The 19,023-nt window shown below is 38.5% G+C and overlaps 1 pseudogene; it reads left to right on the top strand.

The window, feature by feature from the left end:
• The window catches only part of LOC129883631 (60S ribosomal protein L18-2-like), a 34,093-nt pseudogene that overhangs the window by 12,576 nt on the left and 2,494 nt on the right, over positions 1–19,023 (top strand).

The following is a 19,023-nucleotide window of genomic DNA, read 5'->3' as shown; positions in this document are numbered from 1 at the left end:
ATGTTTAAATCAAGCATTGCAATACGAATACTATTATTGTTCATTCCAAACAAAATTTAGCACTCAATATTTTTTTCAACATTTTTTTGAGAATTTTTTTTGAGAAACTTTACTTTTGAAAAGATTCAAGGGCAAAGACGAAAAACAAGCATAGAAACGTCTTCTTGAAGATGAGAATTCTCCGGATCTAAACAAAAATGTTCCTTTCTTCGCAGATTCGAAGCACAACTCATTCACAATCTTTCAACTTTTTTTCCAGTCAACTTCACACTCTCCCGATCCTTACTTAATAAAATTAATTACATAGTTTTTATTCAATAAGAATTTTCAAGTTGTGGATATATGAAAATGAGGTTTCATTGAAAATTATTTTAGATTCAGATTTAATTTTTTCGAATTATTGTTACAGATGAATTAGAAGGAAAATTTGGTGGTTCTTGGTGGAGAAAAAAGTAAATGAAGGAGATGGATGGTTCCGGTGGTAATAAAGAGGGGTGGATGACGATAAATGGTGGATGTGTGGTGGTGGAAGGTGTAGTTGATGGAAGAGAGAAAAAGTGAAGAAGAAGAAGAAAAAGAAAAAGAAAAAAACATATATTATAAAAAAAAAACCTTTTCACGCGCTCAGATGTTCGTGCAATACACACCATGTGTCAAATCAGCGAAAAGTGTCAAAATATCACATTTGGGCCTAACATCTAAAATGAACAAAGCTTAGTTGAGGTGTCTAAGTGAAAGTTGGTGCCAACTTTAGAGGGCAATCGATGGGTTCGGCCATGTATGTTTGTTGTATTTGGAAAAGACAGAGAGAAAAGTAACTGGAGTTAAAAGGGGAAATGAGCTGGGTTTGAGAATTTGGGCCTCAAATTGATTCAATTCTGGACTGAAATAATAGTAAAGGTCCAATTAGAATTAAGATTTCAAGAGATCAGTTCCTTTGAGAAACTTTTCATCGATAATTCGAATCGAGATAAATCCAAATTAACTTATCAAACTTCTTAATTTAACAAAGTAAAATAATTATCAAATTACTGAAACAAAAAATTATAATTTAACTATAAAAAGGAAATACATACATATTTGAGTTAAAATTCATTTTTGAGATGATTTTTTAAATTACTATTAAATCAATAAATATAAAAAATATATATATTACACGTACATAAAGATAAACATTTTATAGAAAAAAAGGCAAAAATTTCTTGAAAAAGATTTTTAAAAGTATTTTTGATTTTTTCAAAATAATTATTTCGAATTATTTCAAATTGAAGAAGCTTGAAAATTAATTTAATTGTGGAGATCCAAAATTGGGTGTCAACACTATGTTTGTCATTACTTTCTTTGAGGGTGAGCTAGGAACATGTCCTAGTCCCCACCTATGTTGTCACGCAGAGGCATGTTGGGCATATTTGTTATACCCCGCACTTTTGTACATGGAAACATTTGTTTGGTTCCCTAAAAGTTGTCTTATGATCCATGTTATCCATGATGCTACCAAATGATCCGAAGGAGGGGAGGATGTAATGCCCCATATTTTGCATAGATTAGTTCTATGTGAGTAGTGATGGTTGGAAATAGGGTTGGAAGGGTTTGAAAGGAGTTGGAGGCCAAATAATGAGTCGTGGTAATCGACCTACTTGCTTAAGCTACCGATTTGAATGTTTTACATGATTAAGCTACTTGAGTACATGTCGAGTTTAAGTAGCTAGGATCACATAAGTTCTTAAGGTGAGACTAGATCAAGAACCTATGAAAAAGAGTAAGTAGGTGATGCACCTACTTGGAATGAGTAGGTGATGCACCTACTGAAGTGGACCCCACCAAAATACGTGGCAGCAGCTGATTGGTACATGGATGAGGTGGACACATGTAGGAGCTGTACACGTGCCCTTGGGGGCTGGACACATGTAGGGGCTGAAAATATGTCACCCTTAGGGGATGGACACGTGGCAACCCCACATAGACAGCATATATAGGCCTAGTAATGACTAAGACCTCATTTCTTTCATCTTTTACACTTAGAGAAAAATAGAGAGATAGAAAGACTTAGAACTTCAGTCATGGCTAGCTGAACTTACAGCCCTAATAAGTGATCCAAAACTAATCTTTACAAGGTAATCCCACCCTTAGAAGGTCTACAACAATGTGGGGTGATCCTAGGAGCAGCAACATCTAGTTGATCGAAGCCGTCAACTTTCAGCCACGTTGAGAAGTCAAGGTTCTAAGGTAGGGTTTCTTCTTTTCAAATTAGAGTCAATGATGTTGTAATAAAGAGATTACTTTGTATTAAGTGGGGTTGGAGGTAAGAAAATTACATGGTTATTGTTGACGTTGTAAATTGACAGAATTGAAGTTGTTCTAGTTGGATTAAATTTTGATTAGTATTGGTATTATTATGGTATTGTATTTGAAGGTAATTTGTGTATGTTGAAGGGCAAGAAATATGAAATTATACATGTTCCTGTTGAAGGGTGCTGAAAATCATGTAGGGGTTGTTTTGAAGTAATAAGGATGAATCAATTTTAATTAACGTCGTGATTGTTGTTGTTATATGGGATGAAGGAATTAAATGAAATTGAAATGAGAAAACCCCATGATTAAGTATTAGTGTTGAAATGGGCAGAATTGGAATTTGCGTAAATTAAATTGGGTTGATTGTTGTTTTGTTATTATGATTATAGATTATGTGTTAAAAGTAAAGGAAATTGTATATATTAATGTTTACTTTCCATTTGGGCCGTGTTGGGGGACTATTTTGGTACGTATTTATTCTTGTTGAGCTCGGAGGATTAATAGTAGTTAAAGTTACACGTTGTGTTGCATATTGGCTGAGGTGTTGTGTTAAAAGGTTATGATCAAAAATGTTATGTGTGGGTTGATTTAGAATAGCATGCGGGATGTCCGGCATGTTTTTGAGTCTTGGCTCGAATAGCCTCGATATGATATAGTATATGAACGTGTGGGTATTGATGTTGGCTTAGTTGGTACGAAGTTAATTTGAATATAGGGTAAACGTCACCTAATTTTCTAGAAAGGAGTTACTAACGTTAGAATACGTTTTGGATCTTCACGTAACTTAAGCATAGTTCTTGACATCTTAATATAGGTTGAGACGCTTCGGGCAGTGTATACGTGTCGTGTGGCGAATAAGCACTAAAGGTATATAACACTATCCCTTCTTTCTTTTGGCATGTCTTAGCTATAAGTGATATATGATATGATCTTTGGGGTAATTCCATTCATAAGCTCCGAGTAAGATTCATGACTCTTATTCACTTCTTGACGGTAAAACTCTTAAAGTAGTTGAGTTATTGCCCTCAAGCCTTCTATATGCTGAATAGTAATTGGATGCGTAAGCTCATATTGCTAAAGACTCTACGATGACAAATGTTTCTGATTCCATAAGTTGTTTCGCATTATCTTGATACATGTCTATGATTCCTGAGGCTCCATTTGATATGGTCCATAGTGACATTCAAAGGGTATTTAATATGATTATCGCCATTAATACTCAAGTGCGAGTTTATTCTACTTATTCTATTGAGTCTCAGATGATGATTTAATTTGCATATGGTTACTCACTACTCTGCTCGTGCATGTTGTTATTACTTCTTTCACCGAGTCCCAGGCTGGGTATGTTATCGTGCACAGCTTCACTACATCTTCACCGAGTCCCTCACTAGAGGGCCGAGTATGGTATAATATATGTATATGATTATAAGATGATGTAATGATATGGTTATGGCACTGAGTCCCATGATGGGCCGGGTATGGTATAAGTGTACACTACTCTATTCAACGACTCCCTTGCTAGAGGGTCGGGTATGGTATATATATGCATATAATGATATAATGATATAATTATAACACCGAGTCCCAAAATGGGCCGGATATGGTATACGATGATGATAAGCATGACTTCATTTCATAAGATACAGGTACAGTGATTTATTAATTATTATATTTGTCTCCTGACCCTTTCTTTCAGATGTAATCTCCTTTGTGGTATTTTATGGTTTATATACTCAGTACGTATTCCGTGCTGACCTCCTCTCTTAGGGGGGTTGCGTTTCATGCCCACGAGTACAAATACGCATTTTGGGGATCTGCCAGCTTAGGATTTTCACTCGGCTAGTTTGGAGTGCTCCATTGTACCGGAGGCTAGATTTTTGGTATTGATTTTTTAATGTATATATTCATTTGTTCAGGTGTACAGCGGGGCCCTGTCCTGCCATATGATACCGTTGGCACTCTTAGAGGTCTGTAGACATATGTGTGTGGGTTGTGTGTAAGTTTTATTCAGCTGCGTCTATGCGATGTGTTGTGAATATTAATATGAAATAGAAGTCTTGTCGGCTTGCGTGTCCTTTCATTATATGATTAGTGGCGACTCCTCAGGAGACAAATGATAGGGATATATTTATATGAAGACGTTATGACCCATTGGAGTTCTTATGTAAGTTATCTATTGTTCGTAGTTCAGCTTGACTACATCTGATAGGTATGGATACGGATGTCCAGGTCAGACCTTAGTCATGGCCTACGGGGTTGGGTCATGACAAAAGTCATATCAGAGTAGTTCATCCTCGGAGTGTCTACAGATCGTGTCTAGTAGAGTCTTGTTTATCGGTGTGTTGTGTACCACATCTATAAACAGGAGGCTATAGGACATTTAGGATATTATCCTTCCTTTTGTTTTAGATCCTGCGATAGAGCCTGAATCTAGAAAAGATTATTTCTGACCTTTTTTCCTATAGGTAGGTGCAGATTTGCGAAAGATGAAGAGGCCAGCTACAAATAGTGGGGGTGCGAAGAAGGCCTCTTTTCCTATAGGTAGGTGCAGATTTGCGAAAAATGAAGAGGTCAGCTACAAATAGTGGGGGTGCAGAGAAGGCCCCTAGGTAAATTTGGGATCTCAGGCTTCAGGACCGAGTAGAAGGAGCCTCAGTTATTCTATCGAGACTGACCCCTCGGAGGACCCAGCGGCAATTCCCCTAGAGTTTTTGATATCCAAGGAGGTGGTCCCTGAAGCCATACTAGTTGCTCTTGTGACAGGACACCACGTCAGGCCGGCTACCCCGGTAAGTGTTACAGAATATTCCAGACCCCTTTCTTAGTCATCGATAAACCAGGACTTACCCGATTATCTATGTTCCCCGGATTCAAATGAAGAAGACGATGAAGGGCAAACGAGTAGATGGCGGACAGACGATGACGAGGAGCACACTTCATTTCCTAGATCACCGGATCGGACTAGGGACTGATCTAGTACAGGTATAAGAGATCTTATCAAAATTTCCTATATATGTAAATTTTCAATAGATTGTTACCTAATAGAGGCAAGCGGAAATTAATGAAGTCAATAACCAAGTATTTATGAGTAACAGTGATCAAGACGTTCTCACCCGTGGGAATTTTGTAAACTAAGATGGAAAATAGTTGCACCTATAGTTGAAAATTTAATTGCAAGGGAGCATAATGAGAACTTGTATATACGGAATGGAAAATTGGCTATCATTATGGCGAGTGATGGTAAAGTATAGTAAGGAAACGAGTTGAATGTATATGTCGCAAATAAGTCTAGTTAGAAAGTGTGCGCAAAGGAAGTTAAAGGAACCAGTAACTGTAAATAGAATATATGTTAAACATAGTATGAATGTTATAGGTATGTTTGAAATCTACAGTTAAAGATGGAAAGAGAAAGTAAATAGGAAAGAGTGATAAGTATAGTTTGTGTTGGATATATGAGGTAATTTTGTCATTTTCGTCTTGGGATTGATATATGAAGCCTTGAGTAGCTATGATACATATGATATATATGTATATATGTTTTCCCTGTGAGGCATTGTTGATATTTCCTGCATGCTGGTTCTGGATAGTAAGAAGTACAGAGGAAACTCTGTCCAAATTTTCCCAAAAATAGAAAAAAGGAAGAGAATCAGACATAAATTCATAATATGTTTTGAAGATTGATACCGTCAAGATAGATTTATTACGTTGGACTAGAGAGTTAAGAAATACCCCCACAGCATTCGTAAGGGGCATTATTATTATTTGTGAGACCCTAATTTGAAAAAGCATATATGAGCAACATAGCTTGGAATTTATTTGAACGGACCAGAATACTTCCCAACCACATTTTACCTTAGAAGAGGCTCATGTTGAAAAGAAAAAATGTTCACAATTAAGTTTCACGTTTATTTGAAGAGTACAAAGCATACAACAAGTAGTTTATGAACTAAATAGTTCATTCATGACCCAAGAACAAATTAGAAGGTAAACTATTTGAATCCAGCATTAGAAGACCTGTGGTGCTTATCGGATTCTAGTCCTTCTTCTTGTGATGGTTTGGAGGATTGTTATGAGAATGAATAAACCCCAGTAAGGAAGTGACTAAAAGATATGACGTGATCTATGCGACTAAAGTATAAAGGCGAGCTGTAGAACGAATAAGAAAGACTTATAAAGTTTTATACAGAAAATTGATGCCGTAAAGACTTGGCCGAGACCTACAACACCTATTGAGGTATATAGTTTTTTGGGGCTAGCAGGATATTACAGGAGATTCATAGAGAACTTTGCTTCAATTTCCGCATATTTAACAAGGATAACTCAGAAGGCGGCTAAGTTCCAGTAGACCGATGCTTGTGAATGAAGCTTTCAATTGCTGAAAGATAAGTTGACTACGATCCCAGTTCTAACTCTTTCTGAAGGACCAGATGGCTATGTTATTTATTGTGATGCTTCCAGTGTTGGGCTAGGTTGTGTATTGATGCAATATGGTAGTCATAGCCTATGCCTCCCGGCAGCTCAGGAAGCACGAAAGGAATTATCCAACTCATGATCTGGAGTTAGCAACAGTAATTCATTCTTTGAAAATATGGACGCACTATCTATATAGCGTACATATTGATATCTATATGGATCACAAAAATCTCCAATACATCTTTAAGCAAAAGGAGCTGAATTTACGGCAAAGAAGGTGGCTAGAGTTACTGAAAGATTATGATATTGATATTCTATACCACCCAGGAAAAGCAAATGTTATAGCCAATGTACTCAGCCGTAAGTCTAGGGGTAGCTTGACAAATGTATAACTAGAACGGAAAAATATATCCGCAAGATTTGCCAATTAGCTAATCTTGGAGTCCATTTGGCTGATATGAATGATGGTGGATTTTCTGTTCGAGGAGTTGCTGAATCCTCTATCATGGAAGAGATAAAGCAATGATAGTACGAGTTCCCTATTCTGGCATAGTATAGGGATGCAGCTCTTCAAAAGGAAAAGACTCCATTCGAGATCACATCTGACGGAGTGCTAAGATATAGGGGCAGAATATGTGTATCTGAGATTGCAAGGCTACAACAACAAGTGATGGGAAAGGCACACTATGCCTGCTATTCTGATCATCCAGGGTCAACCAAGATGTATCATGACCTCATATATTTATATTGGTGGGATGGCATGAAGAAGGACATAGTAGAGTTCGTAGCCTAGTGCCCAAATTGTCAACAGGTTAAGATTGAGCATCAAAATTTTGGCGGACTATCACAGGAGATGGAAATCCTGACTTGGAAATGGGAAGCAATTAATATGGAATTTATTATAGGCTTACCTCGCACTCTACGTAAGTATGATTCCATATGGGTTATTATAGATAGGCTGACAAAATCAGTCCATTTCCTTCCAGTTAGGACTACATATTCAGCTGAGGACTATGTGAGGTTATATATCAAGGAAGTAGTAAGACTTCATGGGGCTCCCACATCTATTATCTCAAATAGAGGAGCTCAATTTACAGCTAACTTCTGGAGATCGTTCTAGAAGGGATTGGGAACATAGGTGACTCTTCGTACAGCATTTACCCTCAGACTGATGGACAGGCCGAATGTACTATTCAAACGCTAGAAGATATGTTATAGGCCTATATTATTGACTTCAGAGGTAGCTGGGATGATCATTTTCCACTAATTGAGTTTACCTATAATAATAGTTATCATTCTAGCGTCCGAATGGCACTATATATAGGCTTGTATGGCTGAAAATGTAAAATCACCTATTGGTTAGTTTGAGGTTAGTAAGACTAAACTAGTAGGCCCAGACATGATTCAGCAAGCTATTGATAAAGTGAAGTTCATTCAAGAGAAACTGTTAGCAACCCAGAGTCGACAAAAGTCATACATAGATAACTGACGTCGACACTTAGAGTTTGAAGTTGAGGATTGGGTGTTCTTGAAGGTGTCATCGATGAAAGGCGTAATGAGATTCAGCAAGAAAGGGAAACTTAGCCGAAGTACATTGGCCCTTATCAGATCATTTGTAGGGTAGGCAAGGTTGCCTATGAGTTGGACCTACCATCTGATTTGGAAGCAGTACATCCAATTTTTTACGTGTCAATGCTCCGCAAATGTATAGGCGACCCATCTAGAGTATTTCCCGTAGATGTTGTCCAGGTCACAGAGGAGTTATCCTATGAGGAGCAACCTATTGCCATCCTGGATCGGCAGATTAGAAGGTTGCAAACCAAGGACGTGGCCTCCATCAAAGTATTGTAGCAAAATAAGAATAGAGAAGAGATGACTTGGGAAGCCGAAGAAGAGATGAAAAATAAATATCCGTACTTGTTTCCTATACCCATAGGTAATCTAAACTCCTAAATTGGTTGTATTGATTAATAAGAGACCTATTTATGACAACTATTATAGAGATTTCCCAATATCCTTGTAAGACCTTATGAGACTAGTTAACATTCGAGGACGAATGTTCTAAAGGGGGGAAGGATGTTATACCTCTCACTTTTGTACATGGGAATATTTGTTTGGTTCCCTAAAAGTTTCCATATGATCCATGTTATCTATGATGCTACCGAATGATTTTTGAATCTATTCATAAGCTAAAAAAGAATTGTTGTCTTTTTGATATTTATTGTTGCATCTAAAGGAGGGGAGGATGTAATGCCCCATATTTTGGCATAGACTAGTTCTATGTGAGTAGTGATGGTTGAAAATAGGGTTGGAAGGATTTAAAAGGAGTTGGAGGCCAAATAATGAGTCGTGGTAATCGACCTACTTGCTTAAGCTACCGATTTGGATGTTTTACATGATTAAGCTACTTGAGTACATATTGAGCTTAAGTAGCAAGGATCACATAGGTTTTTAAGGTAAGACTAGATCACAAACCTACGAAAAAGAGTAAGTAGGTGATGCACCTACTTCAAGTTGGTGAAGCACCTATTTGGAATGAGTAGGTGATGCACCTACTGAAGTGGACCCACTAAGACATGTGGCAGTAGCTGATTGGTGCATGGATGAGGTGGACACATGTAGGAGTTATACACGTGCCACCCTTGGGGTCTGAGCACGTGTAAGGGCTGAAAATATGTCACCCTTAGGGGCTGGACATATGTCAACCCCATATGGACAGCGTATATAGGCCTAGTAATGACTAAGACCTTATTCCTTTCATCTTTTACACTTGGAGAAAAATAGAGATATAGAAAGACTTAGAACTTCAGCCATAGCTAGCTAAACTTTTAGCCCTAATTAGTGATCCAAAACTAATCTTTAGAAGGTAATCCCACCCTTAGAAGGTCTACAACAACGTGGGGTGATCCTAGGAGCAGCAACATCGAGTTGATCAAAGTCTTCAACTTTCAGCCACGTTGAAAAGCCAAGTTGCTAAGGTAGGGTTTCTTCTTTTCAAATTAGAGTCAATGATGTTGTAATGGAGAGATTACTTTGTATTAAGTGGGGTTGGAGGTAAGAAAATTACATGGTTATTATTGACATTGTAAATAGACAGAATTGAAGTTGTTCTAGTTGGATTAAAGTTTGATTAGTGTTGTCATTATTATGGTATTGTATTTGAAGGTAATTTGTATATGTTGAAAGTCTAGAAATATGAAATTATACACGTTACTATTGAAGGGTACTGAAAATCGTATAGGGGTTATTTTGAAGTAAGAAGGATGAATCAATTTTAATTAGTGTCGTGATAGTTGTTGTTATATGGGGATGAAGGAATTAAATAAAATTGAAATGAGAAAACCCCATGACTAAGTATTGGTGTTGAAATGGGCAGAATCAGAATTTGAGTAAATTAAATTGGGTTGATTGTTGTTTTTTTATTATGGTTATAGATTATGTATTAAAAGTAAAAAGAATTGTATATGTTAATATTGACTTTCCATTTGGGCCATGTTGGGGACTGTTTTGGTACGTAGTTATTCTTGTTGAGCTCGGAGGATTAATAGTAGCTAAAGTTACACGTTGTGTTTCATATTGGCTGAGCTGTTGTGTCAAAAGGTTATATTCAAATGTTATGTGTGGGCTGATTCAGAATAGCATGGGGGTTGTCCGGCGTGTTTTCGAGTCTTGGATCGAATAGCCTCGATACGATATAGTACATGAACGTGTGGGTATTGATGTTGGCTTAGTTAGTACGATGTTGATTTGATTATAAGAGAAACGTCGCCTAATTTTCTAGAAAGGAGTTACTATCGTTACAATACGTTTTGGACGTTCACGTAACTTAAGCGTAGTTCTTGACATCTTAATATAGGTTGAGATGCTTCGGGCAGGGTATACGTGTCATGTGGCCAATAAGTTCTAAAGGTATGTAAAACTATTCCTTCTTTCTTTTGGCATGTCTTAGTTATAAGTGATATATGATATGAGCTTTGGGGTAATTCCATTCATAAGTTCCGAGTATGATTCATTAATCTTATTCACTTCTTGACGGTAAAACTCTTAAAGTAGTTGAGTTATTTCCCTCAAGCCTTCTATATGTTGAATAGTAATTGGATGCATAAGCTCCTATTCCTAAAGACTCTACGATGACAAATGTCTCTGATTCCATAATTTGTTTCGCATTATCTTGATACATGTCTATGATTCCTGAGGCTCCATTTGATATGGTCCATAGTGACATTCAAAGGGTATTTAATATTATTATCGCCTTTAATACTCAAGTGCGAGTTTATTTTACTTATTCTATTGAGTCTCAGATGATGATTTAATTTGCATATGGTTACTCACTACTCTGCGTATGCATGTTGTTATTACTTCTTTCACCGAGTCTCTGGCAGAGTATGTTATTGTGCACAGCTTTACTACATCTTCATCGAGTCCCTCACTAGAGGGTCGAGTATGGTATAATATATGTATATGATGATATGATGATGCAATGATATGGTTATGGCATCGAGTCCCATAATGGGTCGGGTACGGTATAAGTGTGCACTACTCTATTCACCGAGTCCCTTGTTAGAGGGTCGGGTATGGTATATATATGCATATGATGATATAATGATATAATTGCAACACCGAGTCCCAAAATGGTCCGGGTACGATATATGATGATGATATGCATAACTTCATTTCATAAGATGCAGGTACAGTGATTTATTAATTATTATACTTGTCTCCTGACCGTTTTTTCAGATGTAATCTCCTTTGTGGTATTTTATGGTTTATATTCTCAATATGTATTCCGTGCTGACCCCCTCTCTTCGGGGGGCTGCATTTCATGCCCGTAGGTACAGATATGTGTTTCGGGGATTCAACATCTTAGGATTTCCACTAGGTGAGTTTGGAGTGCTTCATTGTACCGGAGCCTAGACTTTTGGTATTGATATTTTGATGTATATATTCATTTGTTCAGGGGTACGGCGGGGCCCTGTCACGCCATATGATATCGTTGACAATTTTAGAGGTTTGTAGACATATATATGTGGGTTGTGTGTAAGTTTTGTTCAGCTGTGTCTATGCAATGTATTTTGAATATTAATATGAAATGATATGATATGATTAGTGGCGACTCCTCAGGAGACAAATGATACGGATATATTTATATGAAGATATTATGACCCATTGGAGTTCTTATGTAAGTTATCATATTGTTCGTAGTTCAGCTTGACTACATCTGATAGGTATGGATACGGCTGTCTAGGTTGGACCCTAGTCACGCCCTACAGGGTTGGGTCATGACAATATTGTATAAGGAGTCTATGCTGTCTTAATTCTATCTAGCAATGCTTGGTCTCTTTGGACTTTTATGAGTTTCCGCTTATTGTTTACCTTATGTATGACTATGAAATCCTAAGAAGCTTGATTGGGGTTTTTTTGGGATTCCTAATCGCCATGTCACATTTAGTCCCTAGTTTGGGCCATGACATCTGGTAGATCTAGAGTGAAGCTGACCCTCACTAGGATGATGCCTACCCCAGAGTGGGGTTTTACCTTTACTGCGTTGACGGCAGGATCTCTTACCTCCACCTCTGCAAGTTTTCATACATGCATGATCCATAGACCTCGCATAACAAATCTAAACACGATAACATACTACAAAAAGAGGAACAACTAAGCGACACCCTACTAACAGAAGTAACCACAGATATCACATAAAGGCCCAAAGGGTCGTATGAACTAAATCCCTGCACAAAAGTTAGATAAATAAGAACAAGAGCGTTAACTACCTTCAAACAAGAGACCACCCTTTATACCGTTATAAGTTCGCAAATAGTAAGACAATACCTCTCGAGACCCCATGTGCCCAAAAACTTCACTCACAAACAGGTAAACCCGCATTGCACCCTATACTACCGATAGATACAAACAACTATGCTGGGGATAGGCAATGCATATATGAATAAAAGTCATGCAATAAAACCAGTAATACCATCTGTACCAAGTACCTCATACCAAGATATATACACCTAGTTCCATTCCCATCCAAGAAGTAGGACTCATGCGCCTCTGTGGGATCGCCATGGGAGGCTCGGGAATGCCCCTATATACTTGCCTAGTCTCGATTCAGGTCTTATATTAATTTGTATCCGATCATAAAATCTGCTCCATCAAGATGACCGAAGATAAATAGTCAAACCAATATAGAAAGGGTCAAAAATCTCTACGACCAGGCCAGAGTCATAAAATAAGCGCATCTTCGATGCCTCAAATTAATATAATAAAATTAGTGCATCCTTGATGCCTCGAATCAATACCATCAAAATGAGCGCATCCTCGTTGCCTCCCATCTATATCAAATAGTAGTATTAAAGGTAGTACGACCTGTATTTTAGAAAATCAGTATAAAATAGTTTGGGTTACAACCTAACTTTCTCAAATCAATGCTAAGAACCAATACATGCACCGGGATTGGCTACATCCGTGAGAAAACAATGATCCAATACAATGTATACCATCACCATCATCCAAACAACATGCACAATCACATACAATAATGACTCCACACGCACCTTACACACTAGAGCAAGAAAAATGGGCTAACAAAGGCACATGACCTCCAATCAAGGCCTAAAGCTCAACTCTACTCCTCTAATTCCATCACAAGGCCCAAAAGGGAACTCAAACCTAATTAGGTAACAAGGTGGAGGGAATGAGGAAACAGGTTCTCAGCTAGTCAATCAGCACCTCCAGATCCAACTGAGAATATAACCACAGCTAGCCCCGCCAAATGGCAACAAGTAGGGAATTCTAACTCTATATCCATAAATGGGATCCAACAGTAGATTACAAGCCTAACCAAATGGAAATCACTACACCAAGGATTCAACGAAGGTGCTACAGAAGTGAAGAACACTAAGCCTCATAAATTCTGGCCAACAACGGCTACATCAACTAAGTATCGTCCCAAAATCAGTCCTAAGGCGCAAATCTGCCAATCACCATAAACATCGACCAAGCCACCTAAATAGGCTAACTAAGGCCAAACAACGGCATAATCATTAATATTACCAACTAGACTAGAAGTCTCAAAAGGGCAACCTAGCCTAAGGCTCATACTGGGAGAAAGGACGATAAATCAGAAATCAAACCTAACCCATCACAAACAATCCAAAGCTATTTATACTAAAAAATACCTCAAAAAGCTTAATCAAAAGAAAGAAAATTGTAACCTACCTCAAAACCAAACACGCGCGCTTCAAATCTACCTCTCAATAGCTTTTCGCTCCAAATATGTTTCCAAATGCCTCACGCTATCAAAATGTTGATCCCCTCATCAATATGAATATTTTTACACTAAAATCATATTTTTCGGAGACAGATCCAAAATTGGGTGAAAAAGAAGATTATAGGACCCATGATGTGAATCCCAAAACTTACTCTGTAAAATGTTCTAAACACATTGTTAAACTTGTACCCCAAAATGGGGCACAAATCGATGATCAAAACGACCTAAATTAGCACAACATTTAAAACCACCATTAAAGTTTAAACTAAGCCAGGGCAACCCTTTTGACCAAGAAATTACCTCAAACCGATGATCTTCGCGCCTCCCTGAACATACCAACAGGTATCCACAATCAATACGAACCCACCGAACTTAGAATCACCCAGGTTGGAGCTTCTTAGCTCCCAAAATCGCCAAAGAGGAAATGAGGGTCAGGGTTGTTCACATCTGGTCTTAAATTAAAGACCAGACGAAATAAGGCATCGCGATCGCGAAATCTTGGATCACGACAGAGACACCCAGGGTGAATGACAATCACGATCGTGGTGGCTAAGGCTCACGATCGCGATGACCACTTGGTCCCCTCCACTGGAAAACCCTTCGTGATCGCGACCAAGAGCCTCGCGGTTGTAATGGCTAAGCTGAGTGCCCCTCCACGATCGCGAAGGCTTCATTGCGATCGCGAAAAAAAGAAGCACTGGCACCATTAAAAAATGCACCAGCTCAAATTTGTTAAGAATCCCATGCGCATAAACGGACTATGCTACCCCACCAAATTCGACGTTTTGAACTCAACAGCACACTCAAAATTTCCATCCGAGGTCATCTCGACAAAAAGTGGGTCCCACATGCACCATTTTTGCCAATCCTACAAGGAGGCTCGAAATGAGACTGGAAGCCTCGGGACACGAAGAAAAGGTCATTCTAGGCCAAACTCGATATTCTGTTCATCTAACCGCACTGATGGAATTTTAATCCAAGCGCATTTACCAAAAATATTTACCAAAGTCAACCTTAAGCAAAGTTTAAAAGACTAAAGAGCCAAATGGCCCTAAACTTGTACGGATTTCCTTGATACTCATGTCGACCATGCTATTATCCTAATTTGGCCATTTTGAAGATGATGAAATTGACAGAATTCCATTTTGTGGTCGTTTTCCTGGCTTTTTCACAAAGTCAACCATTCAACCTCCAAGAGTTTTAAAATAGGAAAACATGCATAAAACTTAAACGAACGATCAGGCGACAGAACTGTCAGTGCCATCAAGCAATAAATAACTTGGGGTCGCTACAGGAAAGCTCTAACTGCTTAAAATATCAGAGAAAGATGAAAATGACCTTGAAGGTCATTATAACATCTACTACTACAATGACTTTCGTCCTCGAAAGTCAAAGGGTAGAAAAGAACCCAAGGGCATGAAAAGATTAGAATGCTAGGCCCGCCAAATTTGCGAGACCTACAGGTACCTTCACGGGTTGGGCAACTCCAAACTAGAACTCAAGCTAAGAGAACACTCCCAAATTTATTTTTCTCCTTCATAACTCAACCCAACTTCCAATTTCTCTCTTTTGATACTAACTTCAACTCAACACGAACAACCTCAACCAAACGCAATAGATTCAACCGATATAAGCCAAAACCATACAGATTTCTCAAAATTAGGTGACCAACAACAAGAGAAGATTTTAATAAGTCCTAAGTTAAACTCTTTGCTTTATACTCTAAACTCAAGACTATTTAGTCATCATGGATATCCTACCATCCTGAACCATAGTAACTATTTGCAGTACCGTCTGAACACTGTCCAACTAACTACTAAGGACATACAAGAACAACCTAAACATCGAAGAGCGGCAAGAACTCAAAATAAGCAACTTAGCCCAGGGCACAAACCCATTGTTCTAACCCAATGACTCCCAAAACCAATAACTTGAGGCTGAAGTCTATCCTTCAAAATTAAAACGGCCGCTTCAAGGGCAACCAAATCCACAGGAGGAAACTGCACTGAGACCAACTCCAATATCACTTTGTTGGGCAAACCTTAACTTTGCCATCAAACTTACCATAAAAAGATAACCCAGCCAAATTTGATGGGCAAACCTTAACTTTGCCACCTTAGGAACTAAGAACATGAATAGAACAAAGGGAAAATCACGAACGAAATCTCCAGTAGACCACAAGGGCCACAACTACTGACACACCCTACTCTCGATAGCAACCTCACACCATCTAAGCAAGCTAAAAGGGGGGGCAAGCTAGGAAGGGAAAAAGATCAACCTAAGAAAACTCAAGGAGGCTAAATAGAAAATCCACCCGAGTAATCAACTAAGCCCAACATCCACAAGGTATAACTCTACCACTACTGCTACATAACAGTAATACCAATATGATCCACTACTAAAAGAAATCATCTACGAAAGATAAACACATAGACATAGTTTCATATAAAGTTGTCATAGCAAACATTAGGCGAGTAATCAGGCTAAGTAAGCATGTTCACATGAGTCCAAGTAAAGTAATTACCAGAATCACAAGATGAATCTAACAAGTCAAGTAATTATTGATGGGTACGGAGACCCCAATACCCAAGCACTACAAGCAAGGAAGGTCTTAGAAATAAAATTTACACAAATTCGATCGATACCTGGAGCCTCATTCTCTGTATGACCAGAAGAAGCATGGGATGTAATGCCCCTAGCCTCAAACTGGACACCTGAACCACTAACTGCAACACTCGGGGTAACACCTCTAACTGACTGTTTCTGAGCCCTACGAACTAGATATTGCCGAGCCTATTGCTTGTGATGTATGATTGTAGGACACTCCTTAGACGGATACCCAAACTTACCACACATATAGCATTTTCTACCAAGTGCAGCCTGCTGAGATGAGCCAACGAGATTAGTATGATCCCCAAAACCTGAATGCCTGGATAACAAACCCTAAGAAGTCTATCGTGAACCCTATCAACTGTAGGTACCATAACCTATCATAAGACTACCTGGAACCTGAGGTTCTCCTTCTATGGGTCCTATAGGTCTAGAGTGAGGCTGACCCTCACTAGGATAATGCCTACCTCAGAGCAGGGTGTTACCTCTACTTTGCTGACAGCGGGGATTTCCTATCTCTACCTTTGTAAGTCTCCATACATGCATGCTCCATAAACCTCACATAACTGACCACCAGGGGAAAAGTAGACCCAATAGCTATCAAGCGTTTTGATGCTAGGCAGAGAGGCAAAATCAATCCCTCAATAAATCACAGAGTCATGTGTCACTCCATAGGGAACAGTGTAGAAACATGCCCTGTCTATTCTAGAAATTCCATCACATACTCAGAGACTGACAAAGAACCTTACTGAGGACCTTCAAGTCCAACCCTAGGCTGCAGACCACGTGGAGCACCTAAAACTACTCCTACCTGCGGTGTATGCCCATCGAGACGCTAAATCTCCAATGCTGGATCCAACGGAGCTGAGGTGGTCATAGATATTATCGAAGCCTGATAGTATATTTTGATGCTCTAACCATGTCCGTCGAAAAGCTCTTACTATCCATCTAAAGAGGAATAAATTCCAAAAATTATTTAGAGATTGATCAAAGAAATTCACACGATAAGGAGTCAAGAATGAAGTTTCCCTAAAATGCCCCATAGCCTTCCAAAGATAGGATTCAAACGTCTCTGCACCGATCCGTAGGACCCCACTAGGCACTTGCTCTTATACCGACTATACTGGCGAACATAATCTCTGATATCACTATGTCATGATCCGATTTCTCAAGTCATGATGGCATCTACTATCAACCCACAGTAGGTAAGCCTAACCTCATAGTCCAGAACCATAGGCAACGAACCATCACAAGCAGAAGAAAAGAAGCGAATAATAAGAATAATATTAACAACAAGAAAAAAAATAAGAACTATATAACAAGAAAACCCCCAAGACCTAGTATCAGTCGGTAGCCGATCCACTAGACCAAATAAAGAAGTACAAGGTTTATACATATACAATATTAACAATAATAATACAGACTATCTCTGAATACCAAATAAAGACTAGTCTAAGCCCAAAATAGAAGGAGATAGGCAACTTCGAACGCCAAGAGCTCACCCAAGTCTCCAAAATCAAAGAGCTTCTCCGCACGATATCCAAATCAGTAGTGAAAACCCTTACAATGATCTGCAGGGTGCTAAGTGTAGTATGACTACAAACAAGTGGCAGTTAGTAAGCATCGACCGACTGAGCTCCAAAGATAAAGCAAGTATAAAGAAGATGCAAGCAAGGAGTATATATCACAAGTAACTAACAAAAATAATATGGAAATCTGTAATAAGAAACATCAAATATAAAAAAAGAAATAAAATAGAAAACAAGCAAGGACGTACCTGGTGGAGTCAGCCCAAGACCTAAACCAGATAATACACAACAAAAGAGGAAAAAACTAAGTGATACCCTACTAACAGAAGTAACTACATATATCACATAAAGGCCCAAAGGGTCGTATCAACTAAATCTCTGTATAAAAGTTAGATAAATAAGAACAAGAGCGTTAACTACCTTCAAACAAGAGACCACCCTATATACAGCCAAAAGTTCGCAAATAGTAAGACAATACCTCCCGAGCCCCTATGTGCACAGAAATTTCACTCACAAATAGGTAAACCCGCACGACATCCTATACTACCGATAGGTATAAATAAATATGTTGGTGATAAGCAATGCATATATAAATAAAATTCATACAGTAAAACCAGTAATACCATTTGTACCAAGTACCTCATACCAAGATATATACACTTACTTCTAGTCTCGGCCATGAAGTAGGACCCATGCGCCTCTATGGAATCCTCATAGGGGGCTCGGGAATGCCCCTATTTACGTGTCTGTTCCCAATCCATGTCTTATATCAATCTATATTCGATCATAAAATTTGCTCAAACATGATATCGGAGATAAATAGTCAAATCAGTATTGAAAGGGTCAAAAATCTCTACGACCAGGAGTGTTATTAAATGAGTGCATCCTCGATGCCTCGAATCATACCAT

Source organism: Solanum dulcamara, chromosome 1 (assembly GCF_947179165.1).
Source record: "Solanum dulcamara chromosome 1, daSolDulc1.2, whole genome shotgun sequence".
Lineage (NCBI taxonomy): Eukaryota > Viridiplantae > Streptophyta > Magnoliopsida > Solanales > Solanaceae > Solanum > Solanum dulcamara.
The sequence above is the reverse complement of the archived record's forward strand: the minus strand, read 5'-3'. Positions and strand labels throughout refer to the sequence as shown.